The 26,288-nt window shown below is 43.7% G+C and overlaps 1 long non-coding RNA gene across 1 annotated transcript in view; it reads right to left on the bottom strand.

Annotated features, from left to right (window-relative positions):
* The window catches only part of LOC131812888 (uncharacterized), a 35,602-nt gene extending 9,800 nt beyond the window's left edge, over positions 1-25,802 (bottom strand). The window contains exons 1-6 of the long non-coding RNA XR_009346534.1: positions 25,681-25,802; positions 15,771-15,889; positions 15,036-15,217; positions 14,655-14,767; positions 10,701-10,754; positions 10,204-10,285 (exon numbers count right to left, since the gene is read on the bottom strand). This is a non-coding gene — a long non-coding RNA (uncharacterized LOC131812888). The remainder of the gene's footprint in view (positions 1-10,203; positions 10,286-10,700; positions 10,755-14,654; positions 14,768-15,035; positions 15,218-15,770; positions 15,890-25,680) is intronic.
* Between the last annotated feature and the right edge of the window lie 486 nt (positions 25,803-26,288).

Genomic DNA, 26,288 nt, shown 5'->3' with positions numbered 1-26,288 from the left:
CTGAGCGTGGAGCCTGATACTGGGCTGGATCTCAGTTCCCTGAGATCAGGACCTGAGCAGAAATCAAGAGTCGGATGCTTACCCAACTGAGCCACCCAGGTGCCCCAACCCAAGGCTGTTTTCAAACTAGCTGCCCTTCCTGTTACTGATTTAGTAACTGGAGATGGGGGAAAAGGTGTAGGTAAATGGCAAGAGAGGAGTAAGAAGGAAAAACAAGGCCTGAGAAATATTTGGGGTTGCACTGTGGAGCTGTAATTCTCTGCTCTTCTGAGTCTTGCTCTGTGTCCTGAAGGCCGGGGAGTTCCTGAACTGGATTAGTAAACTCCCTTGTCTTCTGTCTTCCAGCTGGTACCAGCCGAAACTCGGAGCCATGGGCAAGAACTCTAGGGTGGGGGATAGTGAGATCAGCATGCCTACTTCTCTGCTGAAGGGCAAACCACCACCTCAGGCCCCATTTATTCTAGGTGGTGGGGGAGGGGAGGGTCTTCCACCAGGACTTTCTTGGGTGCTGAGATTTGCTCCTTCCCCTCACCCTCTCAGGTATTAAATTCTCCACTCTACCATACTCTGTTGATTTCCCTGAGCACTGCCCATACATTTGTAAATATCCCTTCATTAACCTGCCTGGAGTTCCATTTGAATGCACCATCAGCTTCTTGCTGGGAACCCTGATGGATACAATTGTCTTGTAAGGCAAACAGAGGCTGAAGCTCTGACCAGAGGATCTTGGAAAATCCCAAGGAGATAGGGTAACAATTTTTACTGACTTTGGCCTCCGTAATGAAAAAGTGAACGGGTTGTTTAGAATGTAATCTGTGGTTAATTATTGATGGGATAGTGTTCCCTTCTGTAGCATTCACTCTCCTCTGGTGAGCCCAACTCCCCCATTAGCTCTAAACAAAATTAGGAAACTACTTTATGAACTAAGTTTTAAGCATCTTAAGTTTGAAATGCCTGAGGGAGAGCCAAGTGGTAATGTTCTCTAAGTGTTCAAAGATGAAACTGTTGGCCACTGGAGACAGGGCCGTCCACACATCCGGAGGTGTTCCAGGAGAAGCTGGAAAAGTCATGGACTAGTTCTTGAACTTGCTGATTTCAAGGTCATTTTCCATGTATACCTTTAGGATTCTTCGGTTTTTGCTTTAACGGTTGATCATCGTAGTTACTAAGAAAATGTTGACGACTGAGTTGGACATTTTGATATAATGATATGTGAAAAATATGTACATTTTTAGGCTCAAAAATCTTTTTTTTTAAATTAATTAATTTATTTATTTGACAGAGAGAAATTACAAGTACACTGAGAGGCAGGCAGAGAGAGAGAGAGAAGGAAGCAGGCTCCCTGCTGAGCAGAGAGCCCGATGCGGGACTCGATCCCAGGACCCTGAGATCATGACTTGAGCCGAAGGCAGCGGCTTAACCCACTGAGCCACCCAGGCGCCCTTAGGCTCAAAAATCTTAAAGTGAATTCATCTTCAGTATGGCGCGGCAAAACCCTGGTCGCTGTTTGAATCCTAACTCTTAGCGAAAAGCTGTGTGTTCTGTGGAAGCTGCCTAACATCTCTGTACTTGGTTTTCGCTTAACTTTCTCAACGACAGATGGTGGGAATTCAGTGAAGTAACGCCTGGGACAAATTTAGGTCCTCAGCCAATGTTAGTTCTCTTCTTCTGCTTCAGCATCTCCATTACACTGTTCCTCCTGCTACATCAATTTATGGTGCGAAGGTAAATAAGAATGCATTTAAGAATTCTTCTCTGTAATTGAAGACCACAATCAAAGTAATGATCACCACAACCACCTCAAGGTCTCACAGCTTGGAGGGCACCGCGTTCCATGCCATGGAGAATACAGTGCGTAAGAAAGTCTTCCCTGAAAGGGCGGATATTTTAAAACACTAGTAACACATTCTATCCGTACAGTGCTTTTCACCTTATAGCCATTTTGCTTGGAGCCTGAAAATAATCCTTAAGCCAGGCATGATTATTTCCATTTATAAAGGGAGGAATCTGAAAAGGGCAGAAAATCTCACTCGTCGTCCTCAAGGAAGTGGTCTTCCCGCAGGCTCATTCAGACATTTGACTCAGTCGAGGAAACAAGTTTTTAAAAACCAAAATAATTTTTAAAACTTAATAAAGGAAACACACAGCGGCCAAGATGAGCCACGTGAGTTAACACTATCAATCATCTCTAAGTATAAGGAAGGATTCGAGAGCGAGAACACCTCCTTGGGCTGGGCGGCTGAGGGTATCAGAGAAACACGCAGCCCAGGGATCTAGAGCCTGGGCGAAGGAAACTTTCCCCCCACCTATGGTTTTATTTATTTATTTGACAGTGAGAGACGGAATACAAGCAAGGGGAGTGGGAGAAGGAAAAGCAGGCTTCCTGCTGAGTAGGGAGCCTAACTTAATCCTAGGACTCTGGGATGATGACCTAAGCCAAAGGCAGAGGCTTAAAGACTGAGCCACCCAGGCGCCCCCAGTCTAGGGAAATTTGATGAATTCCTGGCTCTTTGACAGGCAAAGCAGGTCTATGCCCATTCTATGCCTCAGCTTCCCCATCTGCAGAATGGAGGTAATAAAAGAATTTACGTACGGCGGGTCTGTGAAGTTTAAATGAGATAATCTAGTTGAAGTGCTTGGCAGAATCCTGAGTTTGGGGACAGTGTTTAATAAATAGAGCTGTTAGGATTATAAAACAGAGCAACAGAGTCCCAGTGGAGAGCTAATTTGCCTAGAGCCACAGAGCTGGTTAGTGACAAAGCAGAGATCGGAGCCTGGACCATCCTGTCCCGTGTCCTTTTGTTATAAATGGACCATAGCTTAATTAGGTTTTAAAACATGGGTGATAAGCACGTCAGCTCAAAGAGAGACTAAGAGCTAGCTATTCTGCTATCCACAATCTATCAATGTAGCTTTTCCAGGAAGCAGACACATCACAAGTATCTATGCAGAAAACATAAATAAATCAAATTCCTTCAGAATGTTCTGGTCTTCCTCCTACGTGTGGGACTGCCTTACAGTGGAACCCCTTCTAACATGGCTCATTTGTGATTTGAGTGACCAAATCCCCTTAGACAGGTATAAGAAGGCACTGGCTTACAAAACGCTTGGTTCTTACTGTGGCTAAGGCCGTAGGGAGGCCCCTGTGTAGACAGTTCTGGCAGGACAGAAAAGGATGTGGAGATTAAAGAACTAAAGTAAAGCCTGCAATTATCTTTGAGACTAGCTTGTGCCTGGTTTTATATACACTCTTTAGCTATTTTGAGTCACTCGGGACTTATCACTCCGGGCTTAATTCAGAAAGCATTCTTCTGGTCACGTGTTGTTGCCATGGGACCAGAAGACCTACAACCAGTCACCGTAATGTACTTGGTTAATAAGGGCAGGACCTATCGCAACGCATTAAAACAGAATGAACTTGGCCAATCAAGACTTAAATAACAACGCAACTTGGAGCAAGATTAGCTTACTTAACACGACTCGCCAGCCTTTTCTCTGCTCGGATCACCTCTGCGAGATTGCTGGCTGTTCTCCGCCTTTTAAAGGCATTTTACATCAACCCCAGTCAATTCCAGCGAGGACAATTTGACCCAAAATCTTTACTGGGTTCTGGAGGCACCATTTTCTTGACTTCTCCTGGAATAAAAGTAGAGCCTCCCTGGGTTTAGAAAGTGCTTTTCTGGTTAATGAGGACTGCACAGCTTTATTCCTAATTACGGTAGTCCCTTTTATGGTGTCATGCTTCTAGAAGAGATTGGAAAGTTTGCATCCTTAAATGCCAAGCCAGCAAAACAGTTGTAGCATATATTAAAATCTGAGTAGCTATAACTCTATTTAAATCCTTAAGACTAGTGGAGCGACTGCCACACAAACTATCTACAGACTCCTCGAGTCACACGGGAGGACATTTCAGTCCAGGGTCTCGGCTGAGACTGAGCTGACAGAGCCGGGGTTGAGAACATGGATGAGAGAGATTCTGGGAGCCGCCTGCCTTTCTCAGTGCGAAATCTACTTGTCCTTTCCCTTTTTTAAAGAGTAAGGTGACATTTCTCTGCCTCTCTGTTGAGCATGAAGAGTTTAAAGCTGACCCGTTTAGAGGGCCTGGCTTCGTCTGTCTGGGTTTTAGCTGAGGTGTATGGTGTAGAAATGGGTGTTCCCAGCAACAGACACTGTGCTGATTTTTTGGTCCCTTTCGGGGAGGTTCTGCACTCGTGGCTTCTAGTTGGTTCCTCTTTGTTTTGATTTCGTCTGTGACTTCACCCTTAAAACCAGAGGGAGTTTGGTAGTCGCTTTTCTCTTTTAGAAAAGACGGGGGGTCTAACGTGTCCCATCATCAATGATGACAAAAGACAGAAGGTCATGATAATCCCCTCTCCTGACTTGGGTCAACTTCCCTGAGGATTCAGGTGAGACTTTCTTTTAGGAAGAGGCCAGCATGGTAGGACAGTCAGTTCCCAGCACTGCCAGGCATGTTTCTTTTGCCTGTCAGCTTCCACAACAGGTCTCTCTGGGAACCATGACAGACAGACCAAGCCCAGAGCATGGGGTGCAAGGCAGGGCTTGCTATGTGTTACTTGCTGTTCCCTTTTCCTCCAAGATGACCAGATGAAACACTTAAGAACCCACTTCAGGAAAACAAAATTGCAATAGAAACTTCAAGAATTAAGGTAACCAGAGAGCATGATCTTCTGTGGTAAGGAACTGGGAGAAAATTGGAGAAATTTCTAAATCTGACATTTCTTTCCTGTCATTAACCTTAGACCTTTTAGACAAGAGGCAGCAAGACCAGCCTACATAAGGAATATATAATCAAGTACAAGATTAACATCTGCCGACTTACCACCAGGGGACAATATCAGGCTATAATTACTGTTCAGATGCTCCTTATAAAATACTGGGCTAGGCGATACCAGATCCAAAAAGGGGTATGCGACAGTTTCTTCCAAGAGCATCCAAAGAAGGGACATAGTTGTGGGGAAAGAATATTGGTCTTTGACTCCAAGTCTTATCTTGTTACCTATGAGCCGAAGGAATATCTTTGAACCCGGGTTTTGTTTACTTCTTAACTGTCAGTGAGGCAAGAGAAATTCTGACGTGCTCTCAGGACTACCAAGAGGAATGCTCCTCAAGTGACCAAGCACCCGAGGATCTCGTTAAATTGTAGTCTGGTTCAGTAGGTTTGGGGTGGAGCCTGGGATTCTGCATTTCTAGCAACTTCCAGGAGACGTTGACGCTGCTGGTCATGGGCCACACTTTGAGAAGCCAAAATTTAGAGGACTAGAGGAGATACACAAGTCAGAGGACTCATAAACTGCTAGGTACAAGTGAGTAACACGGAACAGCAGCAGTAGACACATACTCCACTGGGAAATGCTCTCCAGTGAAAAATATTACTGACCCTCATGCCTTTCCATTCTGTACTGTTCTTTTCAGTGCTTCTAACAACACCTATATGAAGAATTAACTTTTCTAGTGTGGTTAGGATGGAGCCTGAGGGAGTTCAACATGCTTGGCACAACACGAATGCTGAGGAAAGAAAAGGCGAGCTCAAAGGAAGGAGGAAGGAAGGGAGAAACTAGAGAAATATGTTGTGTTTATGGGGGCTTAAGTGGGTAGGAGAAGAATCAATGAAACAAGATGGGATTGGGAGGGAGACAAACCATAAGTGACTCTTAATCTCACAAAACAAACTGAGGGTTGCTGGGGGGAGGGGGGTTGGGAGAAGGGGGGTGGGGTTATGGACATTGGGGAGGGTATGTGCTTTGGTGAGTGCTGTGAAGTGTGTAAACCTGGCGATTCACAGACCTGTACCCCTGGGGATAAAAATACATGTTTATAAAAAAATTAAAAATTAAAAAAAAAAAAGAAATATGTTGTGTTTGAGGGATGGGGTGGTTGTCTAATCTTGGAGATAAGGAGGCGTCCCAGAAAGAAGGGAGGCAGACCATTGGCATTTTGCTTCCAAATTTAATGATGGCAGTGAGTGAAGACAGATTAGTCAAAGGTCCTTTATTGACGATGGGGAAATTTAGGGAGGCTACTGTGAATAAACACAACTTGATTAATTTCCAGAAATTACTTGTGATGTCTCATCTGTCCCTATGACTGTTATCTAAGCAATATAATCATAGGCCCCTGACAGAGAGAGGAAAATATGGAGACATTCTTTTTGTCAAAACAACAACAACAACAACAACAAAAACCCCCCAAAACATTACTTTTAGAGCGGAGCCCAGGCCATGGAACAGCATTTACTGAGCACTTGCTGTATGCAGAACAGGATTCCAGGCAGTAGGCCTGTTTCCATGGAAGGTGCTCCAAATCACAGCTCAGGCCAACGGAGGCAGCTAAGAGCAGAGCGGCTTTGCCTTCTCTTCATTTTGGGCAAGATGCCTTTACTTCTTAAGTTTTAAAAAGACGTCACAGGTAATTCAGAGTTCCTTTCTACTAATATTCGAACTAACGGGATAAAAAGGCGAGCATTTAGAAGTAAGGCTCCCTAAAAACTCTTACTTGAAGGACACCTCCCAAGGCCACCCCACCTCAGATTGCACCCCTGTCCTACCCTGCTGGACCCTTGCTCTCTCCTGCTGTGTTTCCCCCCGGCACTTAACACATCTCAGATACCTGAGTGATTTCGGTCTTATTTTGTTACCATGTGTTATCATGTGTCTTCGCCACTAAGACACAATCTCACTGAGGGCAGGGACTTTTGTCTGCTTTGTCCGCTACTGAATCCCAGCAAGTTCAATGACTTCGGAACATAGCACGTGCTCAGCAAGCATTGGTTAAGGGAATAAAGAAATTGTGAGGATTTGTTGTAGATAAATGCTTAGCAGTGTTCTCCGAAAGAACTTGAGAGATGAGGCTGTATGCTTTCAAACTTGTGGAAGGCACTTCTGGATTTCTGAAAACCACACCTAACACCTCCTTATTTCATTCTTTTTTTTCTTTTTTTCCCTTTCTGCTTCCAGCTAAAGATGCTACCCACTATAACGCATTGCCCAAGATTTAGTGAATGTTTATGGAACAGTGAATATGGAGAGGGCACCACTTTCTCCTGCATCCTTCTAAAAGAAAGGCACTCATAAAGCCTTCCGAAGGGCTCTGGAATTAGCTGCCCAAACGCTCCCTAGAATACAGAAATCACTTCTGAGTCCCCAAGGAAATTCTTTCTCCTTGTGTTGTTGGCTGGAGAGCCCCGGAAACAGAACTAGGGAAGATGTCTGATCTTTTTGGAGGTGCTCAATAAGAAAGCCTTGGATGGATTTCAGTCAGACTCCCACAAGCTTCCTGGATCAAGCAGGGACCCACAGCATCTCTTGAGACAGGAGGGTGGTAGGAAATGCCAGTCCCTGACTTGAGGTCCCCTAGGGCTGTGGCAGTTTGAATGCCCATCAAACCCCAGCTGAAACAGTGTTTCCTTCCTTTAGAGCCCTTATCTGGGGATGCCTTGGAGCTGGGGACCTTCAGTCTGGAAGCTACTAAGGCGACTGCATTTACTGTCTTAACTCTTTCAAGGAAGCACTGATGGTATCTAGCAGAGCAGGGGGTTGCAGTGACCTGACTTTAGAAGGGATTTAGTGAGCGCTGAGCCCCAGCCTGTGAATCCTATTTTCAGTCTTCATGCAGTTTTAAGATTTAGCCCAATTTCCAGACCATCCCCTACCCAGGCTTGAAAATGGCTTTATTTCACACTTTGCGGCAGGAGGTAAGTGGGTTTCTATGTGAAAGTGATGGTGCCAAAGACATTTACGAACATTAAAAAATGTCTGAACATGGCTTCAAGCCACTCAGCCTATTTCTCATCCCGCGCCGTGCCTTGTGAAGCGTATGCAAGTTCAGAGCTCTCTTTGAAATCAGTGGCAGTTATGAGCTTGGAGCAACTCTGTGGGGCACTGAGCAATATAATAAATGAGCCCCTTTGAAGACCGACCATTGTAGTTGGGCTCTTTTTGTGCTATCCTACACTGATTTCTCAGCGATGTTCTGCGGTGGTGGGAGTGGCCCGCCAGCACACGCCCTTTGGTTCCCCACCTCGGGCCTGAATGGGGGAGGGAGGCCAGAGAAGTCAGTCCTCTGATTTCCTTAAAGAAATGACCCTGATCTTTGGCTACCCTTTGATAGCAACAGGTGGGATAAACCATCCCACACCCACATCCCTTGATTTGAAACAAACCCCCAAACAGCTGCCTTTTATCTGCATGTGCTTTACTGGTCTATGCAGCAAAAAAACCAGCAGCAGCAACGGGAAAGAGAAACAAAACACAAACAGAAAGCTATTACCTGCCAGGAGGTAACGCAGATGTATTTGTGTATCCAGGGGTCTACAGATCATTCATTTAGTTGAAAGCAAAGAACACAATCTGGGATATTTTTCATGTTTCTCTGATGACATTACAGGCCAAGTTGATATTCAAATACTGAGATGATGTTTCTTGAATATTCTTAAAAGGAAACGAGAGCTTTTTTGTTTTGACTTTTGACTAAATACTCTTCAACGACTGGTATGTATATTTCGAGTCATGAAGCTGGGTAACACACCTGTGTTCAGGGCGCTTTAAATGTGTTTGAGAGAAGCCTCGATTGTTTGGTCCAATTTTTCAAGTGCAAGTTTGAATGGCAACTTGAAAGCCACCTCTCCGCACTAGAGGCGGATTAGCTAATTTCTGCAGAGCATCATCTTCATTCCGCGCAACCACATTGACATCACTCATGTTAACCCTACTCGGCCCACAGAAGAACCGAAGCCAGGGGGCTTCGGTGACAAAGAGTTCCTAGTGACAGAGCCTGCAGCCAAAGCCAGGCCCTCTGATGGCCAGATCCAGCCCTCATGCCACCATGACCCTGTAGCTGCTTCTCCAACGACAACAACCCATCCGTCTCTGCCATAAAATTAGCGCGCGGTTCATTCGCCACGAGAAGCTTGTGAGCGCTTGAGTTAGGATTAAGTCCCTGTAGGAGCCAGTCGAGAATGATGGTAAGAAAAGTACGTATCAGAAATAGGAAAGATCAGAAACAGACTTCAAGGAAACTTGCATTTCTAGATACAAGTGTGGGCTAAGAAAGTTCCAGGTCCTTTTGACCATCTTTGAAACTCTTCCCAAAGCAAGAACAAAGATAGGCAGATGCGTCTTTGTCGCTGTTGATTGGTATAAGGCCTTTTTTAGTTTACTTTTTTAAAAATTCTGCCTCATTCTAGAACGACGCTAGGTGCACAGCAGATAACAACTAAGCGAGGCACAGGAAAAGAACAAAAGGACACAGAGGACAAGGGGAGATGGAGAAGAGAAGGGAGTTGAGGGAAATTGGAGGGGGAGATGAACCATGGGAGACTGTGGACTCTGAAAAGCAACCTGAGGGTTTTGAACGGGTAGGGGGGTGGGAGGTTGGGGGAGCCTGGTGGTGGGTATTAGGGAGGGCACGTGTTGCATGGAGCACTGGGTGTGGTGCATAAACAATGAATTCTGTTACATTGAAAAGAAATAAATTTAAAAAAAAGAACAAAAGGAAAACAACAGTATTAATTGGTGACCAGAAATGACTTAAAACATGCTACCTACCGCATGCCACAATGAGGATAAAGGCAAGAGAATAAACACAAGACCCACAAGGGGCACTGGTGAGATCATATTTGTCACAAGAACAGTAACAGCAAATGCGTACAGTGGACTTACAATTTGCCGGATGACAGGACCAAGCACTTGGACATTGACCGTGCCATTTAATTCTTACTTCAGCCTTCCGAAGTAGGCAGGATGACTTTGGTTATTTTGCAGATGAGAAAACTGAGTCCCAGAGAAGTTAAGAGCCTCCAGGTCAGCCAGCTATGAGGTGCCAGATGCTGGATTGGAACCCAAGCATTGTGGTTTCAAGACCATGCACCCTACCCCCAACGAACACACTGGGGTTGCTACTGAAAAACCAAAGGAACGCCTATTTCTAAGGGAAAGGGCTCTCTGTGCCCTCACGAGTGGAACATGCGTGGTTCAGAGGTGAGTGGCTTCCTCCACATCCTCCATGATGCTAACAATGCCAACAGGCTAATGGGTGTTTCCTGCGGGGTCCCCTCGACACAGGCCGAGGCTCCATGCCGAAACGTAAGTCACCGAGAGTGAGTAGAAGTACAAGAAGCCAAAACGATATGGTTCAAGTATTTGGTTTGGATGGTTTACCTTGATCTTGAGATATAATCTAAAGTACCTGGAGAGATGGATGGACTTCATGTCCTTCAAGCAGTGCCCCGCGGAGCCTCCTTAGCCGCAAACATCCCTTGAGCACGGCTCTGCCAGAGGAAACAGAAACATCACGGCCACAGAGAATGGAGACCATAAATCTGGAGGGAAACTAATCTCAGTTGAGCTTTCGCTGCTACTCCACAGTCGTATTACCCTGGCTTCTCCGGGTTCCCTCAGCTGCTGTTCCGAAACCTTCCTCACTCTTCACAGCCTTCAGTCTTTTCTCTCGGGATGACCTCATTTCTAAGTTCGGGACCCGCAGCCATCAAAATGGCTCCTTTCATTTTCCCACCCATTCGCCCACGGGCCCATCTGCATCAGTACCCGTTCCTTCCCTGTCCTCACCTCTAGCAACAGATGCTTTTCCCATCAGAGGGCACAGCATCTGCCCACTGGACAATGGACATCAGTCCACCTTGCCTCCTTTGAAAATGTGCTTTATCAATAACATCCTTTTCTTACCTTTGATGTTCTGTTGGCTGTTCCGCTCAGCAGACCAATAGGCTCATCCCTCACCTTAAAAAAAAAAAAAAAAAAACCAATTTAAATAACCAATGTTTTTTTTTTAGCACCTTCATGTCTTTTTCTTTGATAGCGATTCCTTTGCAAAAGGCAAGCGAGATTTACTCACTCTCACTCCACGTCACTCATGGGCGCTTTGATCCTTTCCAACCCGGCTCTAGGCCTGTCGCTGCCCTGAGACAGCCCAGCTTCACTTCCTCACCCAATGGAAGAAGATTTTTTTTTAAAAAAGATTTTATTTATTTATTTGACAGAGAGAGAAATCACTAGTAGGCAGAGAGGCAGGCAGAGAAAAGAGGAGCAGGCTCCCCGCTGAGCAGAGAGCCCGATGCGGGGCTCGATCCCAGGACCCTGGGACCATGACCTGAGCCGAAGGCAGAGGCTCAACCCACTGAGCCACCCAGGCGCCCCAGAAGAAGCATTTTTCATTCTCATCTCATGCGACTTGTCCTGCTGACTCTTCTCTCATCTTGCAGTTCTGGCTTTGCCTTTCACGACATTTCCCTCTCTCTTCTGGTTGACGTCTGCACTGGTCACTCCTTGTCTGTGCCTGGACTGGGTTCTATTTCTCTCCCCTCTCCTTAGATGTCAGTGTTTTCTCTCCCATTTTGTTCACCTTTGGGGGATCTTGTTTCCAGTGAGGTTTAACATCTGAATCTCTATCCGGAGCCCCTGTGTCCCACTGTTTTCTAAATCGATCCACCTGGGTATCCCACAGGCACTACAAACTCAGTATGTCCAGAATCGAGCGTGCTCATCTCTGCCTCTTTACTACGCAAAACTGGCTCTCCCTCCTATACTCTTTGTATTAGTGAACGTTAGACCCTTGGCCCAGTTTCCCAAGCCAACGTTCTTGGAGCCTTGGACCACATTTTCACGTTCCAAGCAACAAACCCTATTTATTCTCTCATTCACATCTCACGTCTAAGGGGGCCACCTTTCGACTTGATTTAGGTCCACTAACTCCCTCAAGTACTGCCATATAATCCCTGACATTTCTCGCCAGGAATTTTCATTTCCACCCCTCGTCCCCTTCACTGGAGGCCTAGAGTTCAAATACAAACATGTGATTCCGTTACGGCCTTGCTTAAAATTGATCGTTAGCATCTCAGGACTCCTAGTGCACGATTTGATATCTTTTGTCTGCCTGGAAACACCTATTCATATTTTTCCTTCCTCTGGGACGTTTTCCAGAACAGACTGCAATGTGTTCTCCTAACGTGTCAGTCAACTTTGTGGATCAACCAATTTTGTAAATCTCATTGTATTTACTTGTTGGCAAGTCTGCGTCTCCACTTGCCTAAACACCCTGAGAGTAGGACCTCGCTTTCTCCACTTTGTATCCGCAGCACGTGGCCTACTGGTAGGCACTCAGTAAACATTAAGACAATGGAGGATATGCAGACATTTCCAGAAAGTGTATAATTGCAATGAGTGAAAAAATTTTGCCTGGGGAATCTCTTACCCTAACAAGAGACCAATATTCAATTACTTCTTTATAATAACTCACTCTCCCTCTTATGGGGAATATACATCCAGAAAATATTGTATATTGAGTAATCCAAAACCATTAAGGTTAACCAGCAAAGCAGAACTAAGGGATGCGTTGTAGCTCCTAGTTGTTTTGAACAAGCATGTTGGAGGCAAATGGACATTGGTACCCATTTATCCAACCTGGGTAACCTGGGGTGAATCTCCTACCCTTCTTCTCTCATCCTCTGTGTCCTGTTTGACCCTGAGATTGGAATTCCAGGGAAAACCAACCCCTACACTAATCTGGCACTTTAGGGTCATGTCAGCCGTACCCTAATGGAGACACAGCTCTCCTGGCATTCGGCACTTCTGGAAATGCACAATTAACACACACAGAGATTTATTGGCTGATATCTTCATCTTTGTCCCATTTCCTTTACATTGATTTAGTGGTGGGTAAAGCTAGGCCAAGAGCATGATTTATCCGCCTGACCTTCAGCCTGGCCGGAGCCGCATTACAATCTGTATTTTCGTGGTAGGCCTATATTTTGATCATTAAGTTAATTTCCTTGTTGTTCTTTTTTTTTTCCTGAGCCCCTGAACGAAAAGTCAAATTATGCCTCTTGGGTCAAAAGAGAATCGAGAGACAGAGAGAGGGGGGTATAAGTGAGTCACGGGACTAAAAGATGCAAGTTCATGAGCAAGGGAAAAGCAGATGTTCAATGACTCCATGTGAGAACTCCTTGTGGCAACCGGTGCTTATGGGTCAAGACTAAAAAACTCTTTTACATCTAAAAAAGAGGCTCACATTTCTGGCTAGTTAGGGTTGTGAAATATCAGCACAACTGGGAAGGTTAAACAAGGTGTGCCTTTTTTGTCTGCTGTGCAAGGTAGTTATGAGAATTAAATGTGGTTAGCAATTTGCCAACTGTAAAGTTCTCCACTCCTGTGTAGAGTTACCAGAGCGGCCACTTCCTAGCTCCTCTGGATTTTGGGGTCACTCATCTCCGCATCGCTATGGGGGAACTTTCATCTGTTGAGTTCCAGGGAGCACTGGCCTTGATCAGTAGCCCAGCTTTTGCCCCCCTCAGTGAGAATACCAACTACACCACCTGCAGAGTACGTTATTTGCTTTAAAGGCCACAGATCTTTTTCTTATTTTAAAAAATGCAAAAGACTTTCTGTTTTTGAAACAATAAGTGGCACTGACATCTCTCAAGATTGAAAGCACTATTGTCTCATTGTAAGCACCCCCTTATTATGAGGCGAGGATGTTGTTGGCAGGAATGAATAATTAGGTAACTCTTCGCGGGCACATTTTCTTCGGGTCCCAAGAGGAGCGGTACAATTGTAACATCTCCTTGGATTATTTCACAAACATATGGCAAACGAAGCACCTGAGCCAGATGTACAAGCATATTATACTAGGTCTGTTTTAACTTAAAACTGTGAAATACATCAGATGGTGGAGTTATTTTCGTCGTGAACATCCATCATGGAAATAGTATAGAAGTATCTTTTCTTTATTGTCCATTTCACTTGGGCTGGAAATAATCAAGAGCAGAATAGCTTGGAACTCATCACCTGTAGTAGAAGATTCCAGATAAAGTTCAGGACCTAATGAAGTGCCTGGTCTGGATTTCCATGGGTCCCAGATGCCTCCACATAGTTTATTAATGCCTAGTTCCAATATTCACCGCCAGCAGGTCTGGAATCTCAACGAAACAATAATTATTTTCAATTCTCTTTCCCTCATCTTGTGTTCTCACTCCTCTGGAGATGCATATAGGTAACTTAATACAGAATTTTTTTAATAATGAGGATGTAGTCTCTACTGATTCCGTAGGGAGTTCCTGGGGTATTTTTTTTTTTTAGCCTATTTTGTTATTATGACATTGGTTGTTTATTTTACTAAAAACTTATCATCTGGTACTGGCTTTTTGGAATCACAGTCATCTAAGCAGAAACGTCCATCCCATTTGCTGGTGGGAACACCCCATTTCAGAATGACTGGGATAATTTTTAATCCGAGTTACTTAAATTTCAGAATTAGAAGGTGTCGATGCCACTGAACTCCCAAGTGTACCATGTTGTGTGTGTTCCGTCTGATAAGAAAATAAAGAACACACAGGTGTGGGCAACTGTATTTCCCCTTAGATACATACATGCAAATTCCATTCACATTAATGAGTGCCTCTGCATGTGTACTGAAAAGGATGTGGACCTAAAGTTAGGATGGAATCTATTACCTTCTCCAGTTTAAAAAAAAGAAAGAAAGAAAGAAAGAGAGAAAGAAAGAAAGAAAGAAAGAAAGAAAAGACTTTCATCACACTCGGGAGCTTTTTCTGATAAAGAGAAACACACAGTGTTGAGCGTCTGTAAACAATATGGCGGCTCTGGCACCAGGGAAAAGGTACTTACTTTTTATAGCTACTGTGGCATAGAGCTGAGATCTTGGAGTTGAATGACTATGGCTGGCAAATGTTGAAGCTGACAAGAGAGGTCCACTGAGTCTAGGCTATTCTGCCTTTGTGCTGCATCAAAATAAGGAAGCGAAGTATTTATGAACTTAATTCTGATTTTCAATTTTTCCCCCCATTGAAACGGCAATTCTCTGCACGAGAGGATGTATAGATGTGCAGCTCGGATGTGTTCCTAGCCAACGTGATATTCCATAAATGTGGTGCACCTGTGTTTTCTTGGTCACCCTGCTGTCACCGGGGTGCCTTAAAGCGCTCTCTGCAAAATAACTGAGTACTGGAAGGGGGAAGGGCTGGAGTGTGAGGGAAGCGGGAGGATCACCTTTTTAAAAACATTTCTTCTCAGGGCGCCTGGGTGACTCAGTGGGCTGGGCCTCTGCCTTCGGCTCAGGTCATGCTCTCGGGGTCCTGGGATCCAGCCCTGTGTCCAGCTCTCTGCTCCGCGGGGAGCCTGCTTCCCCCTCTCTCTCTGCTTGTCTCTCTGCCTGCTTGTGATCTCTCTCTCTGTGTCAAATAAATAAATAAAATCTTAAAAAAAAAATTCTTCTCATTTGGAAAGCCCTGGAATGTAGATTTAAATTCAGGTTAAGGTATAAGGTGTATCCCAGAGATGTTGACAAATCCCCATGTGGGACTATAGGAGCCCACGATGCTCTCGTAACGTACCGACCTACCAGGGATGTCACTGTGTTTAGGATACGCACTTCTAATACTGCAGACCTGCTAAGGTCAGGGCATTCGGGGCCTGTGGTCTCGGGCAGACAACCACCCCCAACTGTACATCACACAGGGGAACCCTCTGTAAAGCTGCTAAGCCAGCATCTCCTGGTGACCAATGGGGACACAAGCATAGGAATGACCTCCACCCAGCAAGCCCAGCCCTCCCCCATGAGGCTGAGAAATGGACTTTGAGGAGCAGGGCGAAACCACAACAAGCGGGACAAAATGGCCGCCAAAGAAGGCAGACACCCAAACAGAAACAGCAATTCTGGGCACCCACCGTTTTTTTTCCCCTGAAGATTTAAACTTCGGACAGTCAAAGCAATCATGTTCTGACCTTAAATGGCCGAGGCCGGGTGGCCACTGGTTGTTCAAAGACTCAGTTCCTCGGCCCTGGTGGTGGCGGCCATGGCAGCAGCCGCAGAAAGTGGAGTTCAGTCCTCTTGGCATCAGATTCTAGAAAGGGGAGGGCCGGGAGGGAGGGAGTCTATTGGCCTAAAAGCTGAAACATCTGCTGGGGTTATTAACAGCTTTTTGGCTGAGTTCAGCAGCGGGGCACCTTGTGGTGGATAGATCCTTCTCTCAGCAATTCAAAACAATGCAGTTAAAGCAAATTTCTCATTTTCAGAGCACAGCTTAATGAGGCATACAGTATTTTAAAAATAGTCACACTTAAAACGGTCACTAGCAGTCACTGCAATCAGTGGTTACCTTTGCCGCTCCATCGAGCTGTTCACTTGGTCGGGATGATTGCATAACACGGATTTTTCCAAAGACCGCTGTAGCTCACGGTTAACTCGCTTTGGAGGAATTTTACATTATTTATGAGGTTTATGCAGATTACCCTACGATGTAAATATTGGCAAACTTGATCAAAACCACTTAGAGATTTTGTGGCTCTCTCCTTTCCCAAAAGTGTGCATTAAACCATTTCAGGCCCAGAGGTCCAGTTCCAGGAAAGGTTCTAGGGGCTGGATTTAGAAGATGAAGCAACAACTGATTCAACTGGCCGTGGGATGACGGCCTGGGCTGGGAAGAACATTGGTTGGAAGTCAGGGGCCGAGGGTTCTAGTCCTTGGACCAACTGGCCGGGTGAGACCTTGTGTGTGTTTGTGTGTGTGTGTGTGGGGGGGGGGGTCACTCAATCTTTCTGCCTCAACTTCTTCGAGGAACATGAGCAGGCCTTGTGAGGGATATGCCCTCTCGTGTTTCTATCCAGCTCTGTCATCCTGGGAACTGTGGAGCTCAAATGCAGTGTTAAAGAGCTCTTCTCGTGAGATCCATGCCTGTGACCAAGCTGAGTCTGGTTTGCATCAACCCATGACAGTCTGCGTATATCTGGGTACGGGCATCAGACGAACGGTAAAATCAAAGAGCTGTGCCAGCCACTTCAAGAGAGTGTACCATATGCTGTAGCAGACGTGGGCAAAGTACAACCAGCCCAGCTGGATTTCCTAGCCGGTTAGTTTATCTGGCCAGACAACAGCATCCAGCTCAAGAAAGGGTCACACGTCGCTTTGTATCCTACTGATCCGGCAGGCTAACTCTGGCAGCAGGAAGGCGGTGACGAGGGAGAGAAAAGGCTGACCCGGGATGGGCCAACATCTATGACGGGGCTGAGTCACCCCCAGTTCCCACCCTTGCTTCTCTCATCACCAGCCCCCATGCCCAGGGCCTGGTACGGAAGGAGAGGGCAGATGGCCAGGTCGCTGTTTCCCCAGGTAAAATCGTAACCTGACCACAAATTGCAGGGGGAAATCATGGGAGGCCGGCTCCCCTGCTTCCTGCATTCTGATCCAGGATCCTCTAGGCACAAAGACAGTGCTTATGTCTATTCAGAAATGATGCTGGTTGGTTCTAAGATACACACTGGTAGGCAAGGGTCTCATGAATGTGGGGGCACTTCTAGCCTGTATAAGCAACAAGTTTCTATCATGAGGCTTAGGGTACAGGGTCTAAGTCACCTTGATTTGGCTTGTCCCTTACCTCAGTCAGTGCTCAAGTCTCACGCACACCTGCTGGGAGCGGCACACAAGTCAAGTTAGTAAGAATAAAACTGAAGCCTTTCCACGCTGCCCAGAAGGGTTCATATGGTGTGGTCCTTTATTCCCGAAGGAACTTAAAGGAAAACCTTCAGAAGGCTCAGGATATCTGAGTCCTACAGCTCAAGGACAGGCATATCCTCACGTTCCTTGATACAGAACCCATTTCGGTGGTCTCAGGCTTGACTCTCACATGGGACAGTGCACCCATCAAAGGCAAACTCCTACCTCTGCAAAGATGAAGGATATTTGGGAGATGCTTCTGACGGCAGTTCGGCGCCCTTGCTACCACTGAAAATCTAGCTGATGTCGCAACCTTGTTCCCCAGAAACACCAGCCAGCCTGCTGCTCTGAGGTTTCCTTGTTGTCCCAGGAGGCTGGCCACTGTTGAATGACCAACATGCTGAGCCCCGTTTACCCAGTTCAAAGCAGTGGGCTGAAAGCCTCAATCTTGGGAGAGGGCAATCTCAGGTCAGGCCACCAGCCCCTCCCTTGGCTTTGTGGCACAGGTTCCCACTGTGTTTCCATGTTATATGGACACTGTCACCTTGTGCAACAATGAGGGAGCCACCAGAGGGTCTGATGGGAGGGAATGCCAGCTCAGGAAGTCTTCTGTAAGTACAGCATATCCCTCATGAGCTTCCATGGAAAGTCGTACCTGAACTTTTCTTCTATGGAGAGACAGACGAGATGGGGAAGGAAGATCCGGCCTTTGTTGCAAAGATAGTGACCAAGGTTCCTGCATAAATGGGATGTCCAGTTCCTAAGTCCAGTGCGACTGAACTCAGGGCTGTAGACTCACAGAAGGCCCACCTAACACATGCTACCCATTCAACACTTCCTTACTGAAGCCTGGGGACTCAAGCTGGAGACTGTCTGTGGTTCTGCTCCCATGGGCCACTGAAAGGGTAGCCACAGAAAGCAACAGTATGGCCTGAAGCTGGCCTTCCACAGACTCATAAAGAGAACCCTAAAATAAGGCTGATGGGAAATAAATATCAATGTGTCACTCTGCTCCCCAACATATCAACAAATCTATGTCAGAAGCAAGAACAGACATGCCCTCCCATCCCATGTCACCCAGAGCATGGATGCTGATTTGCTGGAAATATGCATGTGTGAGTTTTAAACACAACATCACCTATCAAGTCAGGGCATGCATGAGACCCAATAGCAAATATTTTTTGTATTACTGAATAAAAAGTGATAGCATCCTACTTAAACTCTGCCATACTTACACATAATTCTAATTCAGACTCAAAGGGCATGTGTAGTATTTAGTACAATCACGCAGAAAACAGAAAACCTACGGGCCATCTTTACTTTGGCCAATAAGCTATTAGTTAATTTTGAAGAAGTCCAACAGGTATATAATAATCTTTTTTCCAAAGTAGAGTAAGATGAAGCATTGTTACCATTTACTGTTAAATAATGTAAGGCCATCATACTTTTTCAGAGTGAGTATGAAGATCTGAGGGACAACCTAATACCTTAACAATTGCTAGAATTTTTCTTCTATAATCTGAAATCAATCAATCAATCATTCAACAGCTATTTCTTAAGGCTGACACATAGATGAAAGATGGAGGAGATAATGCAATCTCGATATTCCACAGCAAAGTAACCATACTCTCAGAGCAATCCAAGGGACGGTGGGGGTCATCGCTCTAATCTGACTGTTAAGTGGGGAGACAGGCTTACAGAGGTTTAGCCCTTGTCCAAGGCTCCAACAGTGAAGTTTCTTTACAACATATTCTGTTACTCATCATAGTTTTAATGAGAAAACCAGACTCCCTTACAAGATATGTTATCAAAGATAGAGTAAATACTCTAAGATAGGACTCTAATCACATTATCTCTTTCATATCCTCCCCCAAATACCCTTCTTTTAGGAGGAATGCCTACTCTTTGATCCAAAAGGAGTAGGACATTTTTTTCTTAAAAACTTTCAGTGGAAAGTCACTGTTGATAGTCAACACTAATCTTTATCAATTCACCAATGGATAAATAAATATTTTGCTGTACTGAAATACATAAGGATATAAAGTAGCACCAACTGTAAGTATTCTGGGGATGGAATACCAATACTGTTGAGTACTCTTTATGTTCCAGATACCTGCTAAGAGCTTTGAAAAGTATGTGATTTATCTTAATTACAATAATCTTGTAATTAGGTACTTTTTTTTTTAATAGATGAAGACACTGGGATCCAAAGAGGGGAAGAAAGCTGCCTAATGTTACATCATTACTATGTGGTAGAGAGATGCTTTAATATTAGGCTACCCTGTCTTGACCTCTTTGTTGACCTGTATGTAAAACACATATGCCGAAGGATATATGTTCAAGAGATCATACATAGTAAGTGATGGGCTCTAGACATAATAAGTGACAGGAGAATTCAGAGAAGAAATCACTGCAAATATTCCTTGAGTGAATCAGTGATGAATCCTGCCAGGTTAGAGTGCTTGGCTACCATGTTCCATTGAGAAAGTAGAGGAGCCAAGTCTTAAGGAATGGGTAGGTTTCGATCAGCAAACATGGTAGGGAAAAACACTTCTACTTTGGGGACATGGATCCTAGCAGAGAAAGCATAGTAAAGAATCATGTGTAGATTGTCTTGGCTAGAAAGGAAGGTCGCCTTTGGGAAGTCATGAAATGAAGCTAGAAAGGAAGCCAAGGTTCGGGCTCTAAAATAAATTCAGTGTCGAGGTAAAGGGTTTGGGTGTGATGCTTTGGATAAGAGCAGACTGTAAAAAGTTCCTTGAAGCTAGATTAGGGAACCAGAGAAAGGAGAGTATTTCAGATTTTCCTATGACAGTCCAGCCATGAGGTAGCAATGGTAGTGATACAATGAAAACAGACTTAAAAGGAATTTATGGGGTAAAATAAGCACTGTTCTAAGGGGATAAGGGATTGATTGCAAACCCATGTAGATATCATTCCCTTTAGGGACCTGCTATAATAAAGAAGATTCATCTGTTGACTACTCAGTTATTGAATGCCTACTAGGTTGAATGTCTACTACTTGATGCTACAGCCCTACTCTGTGCTGCTAAGGGATTTACATTCTAATGGATGCTCTGGGGACTGTGGCTTAGGCTGATAGGAAAGGGCAGACTCATGATGGGGACTGCTTTCGTTAGAAGACAGTGAGTGGGAGGGGAGATTAAGGCAACCCAATGTAGAACAACAGTAAAGACTAATGTCTTAGTGGGGAGACCAGCGTTAGAAGGAGAAATTAGCAAGCCCTACAGAAGTAACCAGGTATCAGATCATTTCCAAATTATAAACTACTGCCTTTGCATTCCCCATGAACATACCCCTTCAGCCTTTTTATCCTTCAACCTATACCATGCCCTGAATCCACGGTTCTTTAGTGCTCTTTTGGTGTCACTAAAATTTTGCCTATCAAGGAAACAAGATTTGAATAATTTTATTCGTTTGCAACACAGGAAGATATCTGACTATGTCTGATTGCTTTGGGAGTGCTATGAAATATTTTTATTCCATGAAATTCTTTAGGGCAGTGCTTCTCACAACTTAATGTGCACACAAATCACCTGAGAATCATGTGAAAATGCAGCTTCTGATTCTGTATATCTGGGATGAAGCCAGAAATGCTGCGTTTCTAAGCTCCCAGGTACTACTGCTCCCGGTGGTCCTCAGAGTTAACTCTGAAGCCTTGGTATCATGATGTTATTATATCTCACACTGCCCTCTGTCAATGAGGATACTGAAAACAACTGTTTGTATCCTGGAGGTATGAAACTATTAAGACAAAGACAATAAAAACAGGAAATTAAACTATGAGAAAAAAAGGCATGTACAAATTTTGTTATGTAGACAAGAGTATGGATCAATGACCAAAGAGAAGGGCATTATTATGGGGAAAGACCTCCAGACTGGGTGGTCCAAGGAAATTTCACAGAAAGGGCTGCTTTTGAATGGGTCAGGATTATAGTAGGCAAAGAAAGAGAGAAAAAGAATTGGGGTCATAAAATAACATCAGTGGAATATTATTTTGATTATTGTAGATTTGTAACACATTTTGACATGGATGGGTCCTCTCATTTACCTCTCAATTTTTTTGTTTGTTGTTTTGTTTTGATTTTATGGAACGATAGATCGTCATTAAGTTTCAAGAAAAATATACTGATACTGTTTTGGATTTCATCAAGTTTAAGGACTATTTGATAAGGCATTGACATTTCTTTAATATTGTCTTCCTGTTGCTATGTTTCTCCATTTATTACAGTCTTTATGCTCCTCAATAAATTTTCCAGTTTTCTGGGAACAGTATCTTTTTTTAAGGTAGATTTTTTTTTCTTAGGTATTATATGTATGTTTTAGTTACTCTTATTAATGATTTGGTAACTTTTACTTTGGAAACATTCTCTTTAGTTAAGAACTATCTTTTCTTTTCTAATAAAATTATAGTTTATTTCCTTATTAAATTTCTAATCAGTTATTGCAGATACATAGGAAAAACTTCTGAATTTGTATACATAATAGGCATGTTCTTTTCACATATAAGTTTATTAACTTTATTCTTTTCAAATGAGTCTTCTGAGTTTTTCACATAAATAATAACATCTCAAAATCACGATAATAATGTTATCATTTGTACTCCATTTATCTTTTGTACCTTATTGCATAAGCCAGGACTTCAAAAATGTTTAATTAGAATGTCTAATTATGTGAATACCTTTGTTTTCTATTTTGTGTTGTCTTTTGTGATTTTTATATCCAGATCAATATTACTGAGTCATTCTTATTTATCTTCTTTATCAAAACAAATTTAATATTTGTGTTTAATTTTAATTTAACAATAATAATCCCAGATTACCATTAGTCCTTAAGGACTCAGCCTTTCAAGTCTTGAGTTCTAGTTTTGCTTCCTTTCTTGAATTTTTCAAAACAAACACCTGAGTGGCATTTTAATTTTAGTCTTCAGATTGCTGAGATTTTTACACACATAGAAAAAATGGTTTAGGTTCAAACTATTGGGTTACAATTTCTTCTTATAAAAAATATCTTTAAACAGTCGCTCTTTACATAGTTTTAGGTTAAGCCTGAGTTTGTTTTGTGTGAGATAATAATTTTCTCCCCAGACTGAATGTCAGAGAAATTCGTTGCCAGTTCTCTCTGGTCTCAAACCAAAAGATGTCCAGAAAGGGACACATTAGCTCAGCTGTGGTTAGAACCTCAGGCCTTGGGCACTTCTACGAAGCTGGGGGTGGTGACACATTGCATTATCCAGGCAGCTCCTGCTTTTCCAATGCATGTTTGAATGGAGGCACGTTTCTAGAAACAGATGGGGAGTTGAAAGTCTGCCTGGTGGTGGGCAAGATAAACAGAAAAGACACAATCGGAGCTGTGCCTTGAGATGTGATGAGTTTGCCAGGCCATGCAATGGTAGATGGGAACAATTCAATCAAAGAACCAGCATGCAGCCAAAGCACAGAGGTGGAAGAGTGGGCAATTTCACAAAGGAAAACCACGGGGTGCGTGAAGGGGATAGCCGGAGCCGGCAGGTAAGATGGGGCCAGTTGGAGCAACACCCAAAGAAAAATGGGTGCTATTCTGAAGGTAATTGCCATTCAAACCAATGAGGGGTCATCAAAGTAAGAAAGCTCGGACTTCCTATGCTGACTCCTGTTCAGACTTACTCTTCTGGTGGTCAGCATGGGATCTGAGGGTGGGCCACTTGGGAGCCTAGGGAGGCCTAGAGGAAGATCTGCAATTGGAAATGCAAACAGATCGGGGACAAATGAAACACATGTTTGGGGGTTTGAACAGACAAGCATGTAAGGGAAGGAGAGGCAGAGAGAGAGATGGAGGAGCCAGGAGGACTGTTGTTTTTTTTTTTTTCCAGAGTGTACAGAAGCCATTCTGGAAAGAGCTATAAACAGGGGTCTGGAGGTTGGGAGAATGTTCTGAGATGGTGAAATAGAACTGGGCATGTGTAAGTGGGAGGCAGTGCAGTTACTCAGAGAGAGATGACGAAATATAGAGCAAGAGCTAAAAGTTGAGGCCAAACACCATGAAGAGACTGGATGGGTCAAGGACTGAAATACGCTCTCGGATTTGCAAATGCAGAAGTGAGTCGCCTCAGCTTGAGGAGTTCCCATTCAGTTGTGGAATAGAAACGAAGTAAATAGAAACAGTGGTTACGAGAGAAATTAGGAAGGAGCCTGTGTGATCTTCTAGAAGCTGGAGGTAAAGGGAAAAGAGAAGTATGAGGTAGTTGAGGTAGAGGCTAAGAATTTTTGTTTAATTGATGTTTAAGGTTGAAACTGAGGAAGCAAGTCCCCAAATTAAGTTTGGTTTATCCTAGATCTTCAAGTTATTTCTGGTTTCAGTTCCTTGACTGAGCCACAGGATCTGCCTACCTTTCTGCTAATTTATCGTTTCTTCCATTATCTTCCAAATATTATTTTTTTCTCCAGAAGACTGTTCAATTGTATTTTATTACCTTCCATCTTAATGATCTTACTTGATAGAGAAAACCATAATTTCGCTGAAATCAGCAATCTAGAAGTAGAAGGCATCTTGGATCATTTTCTCTAAACTACTCTGCCCAACTGTAATCCCCTTTTAGCATCCTTGACATATATCTAGTGAAAATAAATTGCTACTTCAGAAGGAAGCCAATCAGTTAGGTTGGACATACCATACTTAACAGCATGTCCGTGTTAGCTCAGCTGGGATGTATTTAGCGTAATATTAGATGACTCCAATTCAAAATTGTTTACACAAAGATGAAAACAGAGTATTGCATCTAGTAAGTGTTGCAGTAGGCAAGTTTCACAGTTTGCAAAGTCAGTGTTTCAACATAATGTCAAAGACTCAGGATTTTTCTTTCTTTTCACTGGACTATATTCAGTGTATTGGCTTAGTGCTCCTCATTGTCACAAGATGGCTGCCATTCTCCCGAGCATCACATGCAATCACCAGACATCTGGCAGAAGGAACAGGGCATATCCTGCTTGACTGTTTTTTATTAGTGAGGGGACCCTTTCCAAAAGCCTTCAGAAGATTTCCACCTTAGTGTTGCACACTGACAATGAGTGTGGGCAACAAGATACACCACCTGGGGTAGTATTCTAGTTCTACTTACACACTTCCTTGAACAAGTAGTTTTTGCCTTTCTAGCTCTGAATTTCATCAGCAGCAAAACTTAGAGAGTCCTACAACCTACCTCATAGGGTTGGTGTAAGGATTAGCATCAATATATATGTAAAGAATTGGGAAAAGTGTCTGGCATAGAGTGAGTGCTCCGTAAGTGTCCATTATCATGCATTCAACAAACCTTAACTGAGCATTGGGTCCAGTTCTTAATCAGCCACTGACAAAGGGAAGAGGGTTACTGTAAGTGGCTTTGAAAACTCAATATTTGTCCTTGAAATGGGGGCTAAAATGGGGATTTGTATACGGATTATGACTAAAAATCTGGACTCCGTTAACAGGAAAGGGAGAAGGGATAGACGGCTCTTGGGGAGGCAACCAGCAGCACTGACCACACAATGCACAACCTGCCCATTACTCTCATTCCATTCATTATCAGTTCGCCGACAGTGGGGATATTGGGAGAAGAAGCTGGAGGCAAAGACCATATTATTCTTCACATACAGCCGACACAAACACGGTGGAGGTCAGAGGCACTGACACCCGCCCCTTACCTCCAGCCAAAAGTCCACGTGTAAATTCTGACTCCCCCCAAAATGACTAATAGCCTGTTATTGTCCAGAATTCCTAACGATAACATAAACAGTGGATGGACATGCATTTTGGGTGTTATATGTATTGTATACTGAATTCTAGCAATAAAGTAAGCTAGAGAAAATAAAATGTTACTAATAAAATTGTAAGGAAGAGAAAATCCACGAATAGTAGGGCATTTAGATATGAAACAAATCTGTGCATCGGTGGATCCCAGCGTACAAACCCAAGTTGTTCAAGAGTCAACTGCCCCGGCAATAAGTCGCTAAGACTCATATTCTAAGTATATGCATGCTTGAATCCTACTACTAAGAGAAACCTGAAACTATAGTAAAAATACTGAACAATTAGTTACAATATCATCTCAAACATCAGTTTAGAAAAACTTCTATGTCTACGTCAATTTGCAAACATCTTTCCGCCGACTTTTCTCCCTTAATGCTCACAACCACCAGGTGATAGACGAAGGGTGGGCTCTCTTACCCTTCACAGATGATACCGATGCTCTTGGAGCTCCAGTAGAAACTTGGATACAGAGTTAAGGAGTAGCAGATTTTCAACTCAAATTCAGATCACCCATTTCTGAGTAAGAAGTTTTTCTTCTCAATCGCAGTGGTTTTCCTGTAAAATAAAGACATTCTGAAATGTTTTCTTCGGCCGTCATTAGCAGGGGCTCGCTGCAATCTTATGGCCAAGAATCAAATACAATGTGCCAAGTATATGCCAGCCGATGTAAGCACATGGCCAACTGTGCCATTCATTCCCAGAGAAGCAAACACACACGTTTACATGTCACTACTCTATGGAAGGGTTATCTGGAGTCTTTTGTTATTATGAACATTCTTTCTTCAAGGGCCCAGTGCTAATTGCTGACTCCTATTTTTTTTTTTTTTTTCTAAACCAAAACTGGCAATGGGCTATTTGGAAATGTGATTGCAGAGGATATAATTTATGAGAAACCTCTTCACAAAAAGAGCTGTTCATTTAAAAAAAAAAAAGTTTCATCCCAGGGAGGCAAAATTTGGATAAATCTCCATTAAAAAGCATGTGAGATGGCCAGTTATGTATATTTCTTCTTTTTCAAGGAAATC

This window comes from Mustela lutreola, chromosome 12 (assembly GCF_030435805.1).
Source record: "Mustela lutreola isolate mMusLut2 chromosome 12, mMusLut2.pri, whole genome shotgun sequence".
Lineage (NCBI taxonomy): Eukaryota > Metazoa > Chordata > Mammalia > Carnivora > Mustelidae > Mustela > Mustela lutreola.
This window is presented reverse-complemented; position numbering and strand designations above follow the sequence as displayed.